This window comes from Somniosus microcephalus, unplaced genomic scaffold, assembly GCF_052327205.1.
Source record: "Somniosus microcephalus isolate GS21.2 unplaced genomic scaffold, FLI_Smic_1.0 unresolved_chr5, whole genome shotgun sequence".
Taxonomy (NCBI): Eukaryota; Metazoa; Chordata; class Chondrichthyes; order Squaliformes; family Somniosidae; genus Somniosus; species Somniosus microcephalus.
In genome coordinates this window covers 27,259,551-27,270,726 of record NW_028225183.1, presented here as the reverse complement: position 1 = coordinate 27,270,726, position 11,176 = coordinate 27,259,551, and positions in this window count along the sequence as shown.

Genomic DNA, 11,176 nt, shown 5'->3' with positions numbered 1-11,176 from the left:
AATCCGAAGGTGTTTTATACGTATATTAAGGGCAAGAGTAGGGCCCATTTGGGACCAAAGTAGCAAACTGTGTGTAGAGCCAGAGGATGTAGGTGGGGTTTTAACTGAATTTTTTGCATCTGTGTTCGCTATGGAGAAGGACGATGTGGACATAAAATCGGGCAGGGGTACTGTGATATACTTGAACATATTAGAATCGAGAGGGAGGAGGTAATAGCTGTTTTAGCGGGCTTAAAAGTGAATAAATCCCCAGGCCCGGATGAGATGCTTCCCAGGCTACTATGTGAGGCAAAGGAGGAGACTGCAGGGGGTCTGACACAAATTTTCAGAACCTCTCTGGAAACAGGAGATGTACCAGAGGACTGGAGAACAGCTAACGTAGTACCATTATTCATGAAGCGATGTAGGGATAAACCAGGGAATTAAAGGCCAGTGAGCCTAACATCAGTCCTTTGTATCTGCCAATGATTGGAAAAAATTCTGAGGGACAGAATTTGTTGTGTCCGTGTGTTGATAGAGACATTGAAGACAGGAGTTGGTTTCACAGGTGCTTACTAAACAAAGTCTGCAGGGGAACTAACTGATACAACACAATATACAGGCCTATATAGCCCGAGTGGCCATTACCAGCATTACAGTACACATGGGGCTCTTAAAGGCACATACACTACAATTCCTCCCCTTTTAGCCAACCAGCACATAATATTTTAAGTAATCATTAATTACATGTTACAAGAAAAATAATCTACACATTGCGGCAGTTAATTAATTATAAGTCAGTCTCTCTGGAGGCTTCCTGACTCAGTCCGGGTAACGCCTCGGTGGTGTACTAGTTCCTGGTGGTGTAGTATGTTCTTTTGGCAAGGCTGATTCGGCTTGAATGCCAGTGTTGGGGTCATCGGGTTCCAGTATCACTGGATCGGAGGTAGATATGGGTACCTCTACTTCATCATTAGGCGTATAGAGTTGTGGTGTAGGTTGCCCCTTTTCGGATGACTCTATGATTTGGTCAGCATGGCGCCTTATTATGCTTTCTCCGATGTCTACGGTATACATCAGCGGTCCTAGTCGTGTGCAGATAGTTCCAGGCTGCCATTTCTCGGTATGGTAGTCCCGGGCCAAAACTTGTTTACCTATCTGGAAGGTTCTAGTTGGCCTTTCATTCATGCCTTGAAATTGCTGGTTCTCCACGCCCCTTCTGATGTTTGGCTTGATCAAATCCAGCCGGCATCTTAGGTTTCTGTTGAAGAACATCATGGTGGGAGTTTGGTTTGTAACCATATGTGTTGCATTCCTGTATGCGAACAAGAAGTTATCCATCTTGTGCTGAAGTTTTATGTCTTCATCACCCATGGCCTTTATGGCCTTCTTGAAGGTCTGGACAAACCTTTCAGCCAATCCATTGGTGGCGGGATGGTATGGGGCAGACGTGTAGTGCTTAACCCCATTGTTCTTTAAGAACTTCCTTAATTCTTCGGACACAAATTGCGGTCCATTATCAGAACAGATCTGTTCCGGCAGCCCATTCCTAGCAAATATGGTCCTTAATACTGTGATGTTTTTTTCCCTGGTGGTGGAGGACATCTTTATTACCTCCGGCCACTTGGAGTGTGCATCAACCGTGTTTAAGAACATTGAGTCCATAAATGGACCAGCAATGTCGATGTGTACCCTTTGCCAGGGGGATGAGGGCCACTCCCATGGATGTAGAGGGGCTTGGGGTGGAGCGTTTTGAACCTTCTGGCATCCTAGTCAGCTCTTGGTAATTTGTTCAATGTCTCCATCGATACCTGGCCACCATACGAACGCGCTGGCTAGTTTCTTCATTTTAACTCCAGCCAGATGCCCCTCGTGAAGCTCCTTTAGAAATGTATCCTGGAGTTTGGGAGGAATCACCACTCTGGAGCCACACATCAAGGTTCCTCGGCACACTGACAGCTGTTCTTTTCTTTGCGAGAATGCTGGTAACAGTGGTTCGCCATGTGCTGGCCATCCCTTCAATGTTAAATCATAGACTCGTGAGAGAGTCGGGTCATTTCTAGTTTCCCTTTCAATGGCAGAATTTGTTACTGGTAGACATTCGACTATGGTAGAGTGGAAAATCTCCACTGGGTCTACGGTAGGTGCTTTTTCTACCGTTGGCAACGGTAGGCGCGATAACCCATCAGCATTCCCATGCTGGCTTGATCCTTTGCATTCTATGTTGTATTGGTGTGCCCGTAGAAAAAGGGACCACCTCTGTAGCCTTTGCGCTGTCATAATGGGAACACCCTTTTTAGGGTTGAATATGGAGATGAGTGGTTGATGGTCCGCCAACAAGGTAAATTTTTGTCCGTGTAGGTAATGGTTGAATTTCTTCACTCCCCATACCAGGCTGAGTGCTTCCCTGTCGATTTGGGCATAGTTAGTTGAGTTAATTGAGCGTGACGCAAAAACTATCGGCCGTTCCGAGCCATCAGGGAATTTATGCGATAATACTGCTCCTACACCGTAAGGGGATGCATCGTACGCCAGTCTGATTGGCAGTGATGTGTTGTAATGAGCCAAAACTTCTTTGGACGTGATTAAGTCTTTGCACTTATGGAAGGCACGTTTACAGTCTTTGCTCCATTTCCAAATTACTCCTGTTTGTAGCAGTTCATTAAGGGGGGCACAGTGGCATAGTGGTTAGCACTGTTGCCTCACAGCGCCAGGGACCCGGGTTCAAATCTGGCCTCGGGCGACTGTCTGTGTGGAATTTGCACATTCTCCCTGTGTCTGCGTGGGTTTCCTGTGGGTGCTCCGGTTTCCTCCCACAGTCCAAAGATGTGCAGGCTAGGATGATTTGGCTATGATAAATCGACCCTTAGTGTTAGGGGATTAAAAACGTTGGGTTACGGAGATAGGGTGGGTTATGTATCGGTGCAGGCTCGATGGGCCGAAATGGCCTCTATCTGCACTGTAGATTCTGTGTGAGGGTGTAGAGGAGTTGATAAGTTCGGTAAAAATTTATGATACTAATTTATTAATCCCAGGAACGACCTTAATTGTGAAACATTTTAGGTGCTGGGGCTTTTATGACCGCTTCAATTTTTTCAGGTGACTTATGCAACCCTTCCTTATTAATTATGTGGCCACAGTATGATATTTGATTGAAGAAAAAATCGCAATTGGGGCGATTTGCTCGTTGGCCCCGTTCTCTCAGCCTAGTGAGCACCTGCTCCAAATTGGCAAGGTGCTCGTTGACCTTTTCTCCTGTTACAAGGATGTCGTCTAGGTAGCATTGAGTCCCTGGAATCCCTTGGAGGACTTGCTCCATAGATCTTTGCCAGATAGCTGGAGCGGATGCTATTCCGAAAACCAGTCGATTGTACTGGTATAGGCCTTTGTGTGTATTTATCGTGAGATACGTTTTAGAGGCCTCTTCAACCTCCATCTGCAGATATGCCTGTGCCAAGTGAATTTTGGTGAAACGTTTCCCTCCGGATAGTGAGGCGAAAATATCTACTGTACCATGTGAAGGACCGGGTTTACAATCACCTTGAAGTCTCCACAGATGCGAATTTTTCTCTGTTCTTCAGATTTATCATTATTCAACGTTTTCTTCATGACCGGAACGATGGGTGTTGCCCACTCGCTCCAATCTATTTTGGATAATGCGCCTGCCTTTTCCAAATTCTCCAGCTCTGCCTCGACTGATGGACAAATTGCGTATCGCATCGGCCTTGCCTTAAAACATTTGGGAATTGCCGCATCTTCCACTTTTATTGAGGCGGTGATGCCTTTCAAGGTTTCTAGTTTCTCTTGAAACACTTCCTTGGCGTTGGCCAAGATGTCTTTTAATCGTTCAGGTATGACGTCATCTTCATTTTTTTCCTTACTGGTCACCGTCAGTGCCTGAATGGAGTGCCAGTCAAAACGTATTTTCCTGATCAATTCACCTCCCAACAGCGGTGGGCCACCATCTTGTAGAACGTATAAATACAATTTCTGTATTTCCTTGCTGTTGTATACAACAGGCACCCTTATTTTTCCTTTGGGGTATACTTTCTGCCCCGTATATGTTTTCAAGATAATGGATGTGTCTTTTAAATGTATATGTGGAAATAGCCGCTCGTAATCCCGTCGATTTATGACGGTCAGAGCTGATCCTGTATCTAGCTCCATTTTAACTGGGGACCCTGCTATTGTGAGGGTAACCCAAATGGTCTGATAATCTTCTTTGGCAATTACATTATGTAATTTGAGAGAGCTTTGTCTCTTGTTTCCGGAGTCGCTATCACTCTTCTGGTCTTCGGAGCTACTGTCCGTCATCATTTGTACCTTTCTGTGCTTTCCCTTATTGATTTTTTTTCTGTTAGTGGATTTTTTGTTTCCAGATCGGCATACACGTGTAATGTGACCCATTTTTCCGCATTGCCTGTATGCTTTGTCCTTGAACCAGCAGTCCCTCTGGTCATGGGTGGATCTGCCGCAGCGATAACATCTCTCGAAACCCCGTGTCATTTCATGGGTGCCGAAGTCCTGTGGCCTTTGTTGTATTTCTGCAGCTCCTCTTGCACTGAAAGCCTTGTCCAGTGCCAGATCTTTCTCAGAAAGTAGCCTTTTTTGTGTTCCTTCATTCAGGAGACCGCAGACGAATTTGTCTCGCAGAGAATCTGTCAGTCCTGCCCCGAATTGGCAGCGTAGGGTATCAACAATCTCCTTAAAATTCTTGTCCATCGGTTCGGCTGGAGTGATTAAGTTTTGTAACAGCTTATATGTCTTTGCGCCCATTAGATTTAGAAGTACTGAAGCATTTTTTTCAACTTCTATTCTATTTGCTGAGCAATATACCTCCACTCTTTCCACATATGTGGTCCAATCCTCTATCTTGTTATCAAAAGCATCAATATTGCCAGATTTAGGCATCCTAGAAAAAAATGGCGCATCCCGCACTTCCCCACCGCTGCTGCCGATGAGAACGCTGTTTCCCGCGGTTTCCGTTCTTTTTATTTATTTATTTAAAGTTGGAGACTCGTTCCCGCCGGACTCTCTCTCTAGGTCTGAACGCCGAGCTGCTTGCAGCGCCGGCCGTCTCCCGAGTGCTCCCTCCCCATCTGTTACTGCTTGCCTCCGCTTTCGCTGCTTGGCCTAGCTTCAGAGCCAGCCGCTGGAGCCCCAGCCCGACGACCAAGAAGGATTATTGCAGTACCTGCCACCAGCTTGTCTAGCTGGTGAAACCACTACTTTTTCTTTTTCTTTTCAACTTTGGACTCCAGAGGAATCGATGTCCTTGAGGTGCTGCCGAATTGCAGGTAAGTCCGTTTCCATTTCGTCTCCAATGTTGTGTCCGTGTGTTGATAGAGACACTGAAGACAGGAGTTGGTTTCACAGGTGTTTACTAAACAAAGTCTGGAGGGGAACTAACTGAAACAACACAATATACAGGCTTATATAGCCCGAGTGGCCATTACCGGCATTACAGTACACATGGGGCTCTTAAAGGCACATACACTACAGAATTGGTCTCCCCTTGGAGAGGCAGGGAATAATTAGGGATAGCCAGCATGGCTTTGTCAAGGGAAGATCATGTCTGACCAATTTGATTGAATTTTTCTAGGGTGTGGTTAGGTGTGTGGATGTGGTTTACATGGATTTCAGTAAGGCTTTAGATAAAGTCCCGCATAGGAGACTGGTCAGGAAGGTAAGAGCCCATGGGATCCAGGGTGCCTTGGCACATTGGGTCCAAAACTGGCTTAGGGGCAGAAGGCAGAGGGTGATGGTGGAAGGTTGTTTTTGTGACTGGAAGCCTGTGTCCAGTGGGGTACCGCAGGGATCGGTGCTGGGTCCCTTGCTGTTTGTGGTCTACATTAATGATTTAGATGTGAATGTAAAAGGTATGATCAGTAAGTTCGCAGATGACACGAAAATTGGTGGGGTGGTAAATTGCGAGGCGGGAAGACGATATGGATGGGTTGGTCAGATGGGCAGAACAGTGGCAAATGGACTTTAAACCTGAAAAGTGTGAGGTGATGCATTTTGGACGGACAAACAAGGCAAGGGAATACACAATGAATGGTAAGACCCTAGGAAAGACAGAGGATCAGAGGGACCTTGGTGTGCATGTACATAGATCCCTGAAGGCAGCAGAACAGGTGAATAAGGTGGATAAAAAGGCATATAGGTTACTTGCCTTCATTAGCCGAGGCATAGAATATAAGAGCAGGGATGTTATGATGGAGCTGTACAAAACGCTGGTAAGGCCACAGGTTGGAGTACTGTGTGCAGTTCTGGTCGCCACACTATAGGAAGGATGTGATTACTTTGGAGAGGGTGCAGAGGAGATTTACAAGGATGTTACCTGGGCTGGAGTGCTTCAGCTATGAAGAAAGACTGGACAGGCTGGGGTTGTTTTCCTTGGAGCAGAGAAGGCTGAGGGGGGACCTGATTGAGGGATACAAAATTATGAGGGGCATAGATGGGGTGGATAGAAAGGAACTTTTCCCCTTAGTAGAGGGGTCAATAACAAGGGGGCAAAGATTCAAGGTAAGGGGCAGGAGGTTTAGAGGGGATTTGAGGAAAAACGTTTTCACCCAGAGTGTGGTTGGAATCTGGAGCTCACTGCCTAAAAGGGTGGTAGAGGCAGGAAACCTCACAACATTCAAGAAGCATTTGGAGGAGCACTTGAAATGCCATAGCTTACAAGGCTATGGACCAAATGCTGGAAAATGGGATTAGATTAGACAGGGCTTGATCGCCGGCACAGACGCGATGGGCCAAAGGGCCTCTTTCTGTGCTTTATAACTCTATGACTCTATGACTCTATGACATCTAATGTACAATTAGGGAGGCCAAGAGGAACTGCAAAATTAAATATATTTATACCTATGCTACTTGCAAATGAAACACGGACATAAGCTGATACAATTATAACAGAGAAACACACAAATACACTTAAAAGTTAAAGCTGTCGGATACAAATACATTGATACATACCACAGAGATACCCACAAGTATATTCAAAAATCACAGGTTAAAACACAGACGCATTCATTCCGAACCCAGCGAGTAATATAGGAACAGGTGTACGCTCTTCAGTCCTTCAATCCTGTTCTGCCATTTGATCATAACTGGCATGCACACAATTAAAATTAAAACTGATATAGAGATAGAGAAATGCATTTGTAAATATAACACAAATACAAGTACATTGATAAGGAACAGAAAGCTACACACAAGTACATTTTAAAATAATAGTTATAAACAAATGCAATGATATGTAATGAAGGTTCCTCGAGGTAACTAGCAGACTGAGACTAATAAAATGTATAACAAATTACTTCAACATGCACTCATTTCCATTCGTAACTAAAATATTTCAATGGCCTCACACACACAACTTAAAAATCAGAGAATCAACTTCCGCACTTGGGAAATAACTTGCACAATCCTACGTACAGACCCTCTATACTTACCAAAGGTTCAAATATTTTTTTCTATTCGTTCCTTGGATCTGGGCGTCGCTGGCAAGTCCATTATTTATTGCCCATCCCAAGTAGTACTTCAGAAGGTGGTGGTGAGCCGCCTCCTTGAACCACTGTGTGGTGAAGGTACTCCCACCGTGCTGTTCAGGAGTAATTTCCAGGATGTTGAACTAGTGACGATGAAGGATTGGAGATGACGCTCTTAGTCGGGATTGTGTGAGACTTGGAGGGGTACTTGGAGCTGATGGGATTCCCATGCGCCTCCTGCCCTTGTCCTTCTAGGTGGCAGAGGTCGCAGGTTTGAGAGGTGCTGCCGAAGAAGCCTTGGCGAGTTGCTGCAGTGCAGCTTGGAGAAGATACACACTGCAGCCACGGTGCGCCAGTGGTGGAGGAAGTGAATGTTTATGGTGGGAGATGTTCTGCCAATCAAGCGGGCTGCTTTGTCCAATATTGTGTCGAGCTTCTTGAGTGTTGTTGGAGCTGCACTCTTCTAGGCACGTGAAGAATATTCCAGCAGACAATTTACTTGTGCCTTGTAGATGGTAGAAAGGCTTTGGTGAGTAAGGAGGTGAGAAACTCGCCGCAGACTACCCAGCCTCTGACCTGCTCTTGTTGCCACCGTATATATGAGGCTGGGCCAGTTAAGTTTCTGGTCAATGGTTAACCCCAGGATGTTGATGGTGGGGAATTCGGTGACGATGTTGCCATTGACTGGCAATGGCAGAGTGTAGAGCCAGAGGATGTAGGCGGGGTTTTAAATGAATTTTTTGCATCTGTGTTCACTATGGAGAAAGACGATGCAGACATAGAAATCGGGCAAGGGGACTGTGACATACTTGAACATATTAGCATCGAGAGGGAGGAGGTGCTAGCGGTTTTAGCGGGCCAAAAAGTGGATAAATCCCCAGGACCGGACGAGATGTATCCCAGGCTACTGTGGGAGGCAAGGGAGGAGATTGCAGGGGCTCTGACACTAATTTTCAGAACCTCTCTGGCCACAGGGGATGTACCAGAGGACTGGAGAACAGCTAACGTAGTACCATTATTCAAGAAGGGTAGCAGGGATAAACCAGGGAATTACAGGCCAGTGAGTCTAACATCTGTGGTGGGGAAATTATTGGAAAAAATTCTGAGGGACAAAATTAATCTCCACTTGGTGAGGCAAGGATTAATCGGGGATAGTCAGCATGGCTTTGTCAAGGGTAAATCATGTCTAACAAATCTGATCGAATTTTTCGAGGGGGCGACTAGTGGGGTGGATGAGGGAAATGCTGTGGATGTGGTTTACATGGACTTCAGTAAAGCTTTTGACAAAGTCCCGCATAGGAGACTGGTCAAGAAGGTAAGAGCCCATGGGATCCAGGGTGCCTTGGCGCGTTGGATCCTAAACTGGCTGAGTGGCAGGAGGCAGAGGGTGATGGTCGAAGGTTGCTTTTGTGACTGGAAGCCTGTGTCCAGTGGGGTACCTCAAGGATCGGTGCTGGGTCCCTTATTGTTTGTGATCTACATAAATGATTTGGATGAGAATGTAAAAGGTATGATCAGTAAGTTCGCAGATGACACGAAAATTGGTGGGGTGGTAAATTGCGAGGAGGAAAGCCTCCGGCTACAGGACGATATAAACGGGTTGGTCAGATGGGCGGAAAAGTGGCAAATGGAATATAACCCTGAAAAGTGCGAGGTGATGCATTTTGGACGGACAAATAAGGCAAGGGAATACACAATGAGTGGTAGGACCCTAGGAAGTACAGAGGGTCAGAGGGACCTTGGTGTACATGTACATAGATCCCTGAAGGCAGCGGAGCAGGTAGATAAGGTGGTTAAAAAGGCATATGGGATACTTGCCTTCATTAGCCGAGGCATAGAATATAAGAGCAGGGAGGTTATGATGGAGCTGTACAAAACGCTGGTGAGGCCACAGCTGGAGTACTGTGTGCAGTTCTGGTCGCCTCACTATAGAAAGGATGTGATTGCTTTGGAGAGGGTGCAGAGAAGATTCACCAGGATGTTACCTGGGATGGAGCGCCTCAGCTATGAAGAGAGGCTGGACAGGCTGGAGTTGTTTTCCTTGGAGCAGAGAAGGCTGAGGGGGGACCTGATTGAGGTGTACAAAATAATGAGGGGCATAGATAGGGTAGATAAAGAGGAACTTTTCCCCTTAGTGGGGGGGTCAATAACAAGGGGGCATAGATACAGGGTAAGGGGCAGGAGATCTAGAGGGGATTTGAGGAGGAACTTTTTCACCCAGAGGGTGGTTGGAATGTGGAACTCAATGCCTGAAAGGGTGGTGGAGGCAGGAACCCTCACAACATTCAAGAAGCATTTGGGTGAGCACTTGAAATGCCATTGCATACAAGGCTATGGACCAAATGCTGGAAAATGGGATTAGACTGGACAGGGATGGATGGGCGGCGCAGACACGATGGGCCAAAGGGCCTCTTTCTGTGCTGTAAAACTCTATGACTCTATGACTCTATGACTATCAAATGAATGTAGTCAGAATTTCGATTGTTGGAGATAGTCATTGCATGGCACTTCTGTGGCGCAAAAGTTACATGCCACTTTTCAGCCCAAGCCTGAACGTCATCCAGGACTTGTTGCATACGGGCATGGAATGCTTCATTATCTGTGGAATTGCGAATGGCACTGAACACCGTGCAGTCATCAGTGAACATCCCCATTTCTGACCTTATGTTGCAGGGAAAGTCATTGATAAAGCAGCTGAAGATGTTTGGGCCTAGAACACTGCCCTGAGGAACTCCTGCAGCGAAGTCTGGAACGGTGAGGATTGACTTTAAATCACCACAACCATCTTCCTTTGTGCTCGGCATGACACCAGCCAGTGGAGTGTCCCCCCCCAGTGCACATTGACATCGGTTTTACTTGGGCTCCTTCATGCCACGCTCGGTCAAATGCTGCCTTGATGTCAAAGGCAGTCACTCTCACCTGAACTCTGGAATTCAGCTCTTTTGTCCAGGTTAGGACCAAGTCTGTAATGATGCCGGGAGCAGAGTGATCTTGGCGGAACACAAACTGGGCATCAGTGATCAGGATATTGGCGAGTACATGAAGCTTGAAAGCACTGTCGATTACACATTGCATCGCTTTGCAGATGATTCAGAGTAGATTGATGGGGCCGTAATTGGCCGGATTTGATTTGTCCTGCTTATTGTTGACAGGACATACATGGGCAGTGTTCCACATTGTCCGATATGTGCCAATTTTGTAGCCGTACTGGAGTCACGGCCAATTCTGGAGCACAAGTCTTCTGCACGATAGCCGGGATGTTGCCGGGGCCCATAGCCTTTGCTGTATCCAGTGGGCTCAGCCGTGTCTTGATGTTACTTGGAGCGAATCGAATTGGCTGAAGACTGGCTTCTGTGATTGAGGGGACATTAGGAGGAGGCCGATATGGATCTTCCACTTGGCACTTTTGGCTGAAGATTATTGCAAACGCTTCAGCCTTGTCTTTTGCAGTCAAGTGCTGGGCTCCAACGTCATTAAGGATGGGGAAAATCATTGAGCCTCCTCCTCCCCTTAGTTTTTCAATTGTCCATCACCCTTCACGAATGGATGTGACAGGACTATAGAGCTTTGATCTGATCCGTTTATTTTGGGATCGCCAAGCCCTGTATCTTGCATGTTGCTTCCGATTTTTGGAATTCATGTAGTCCTGCTTTGCTGCTTCCCCAGATTGGCAACTCATTTTTATGTACGCCTGGTGCTGCTCC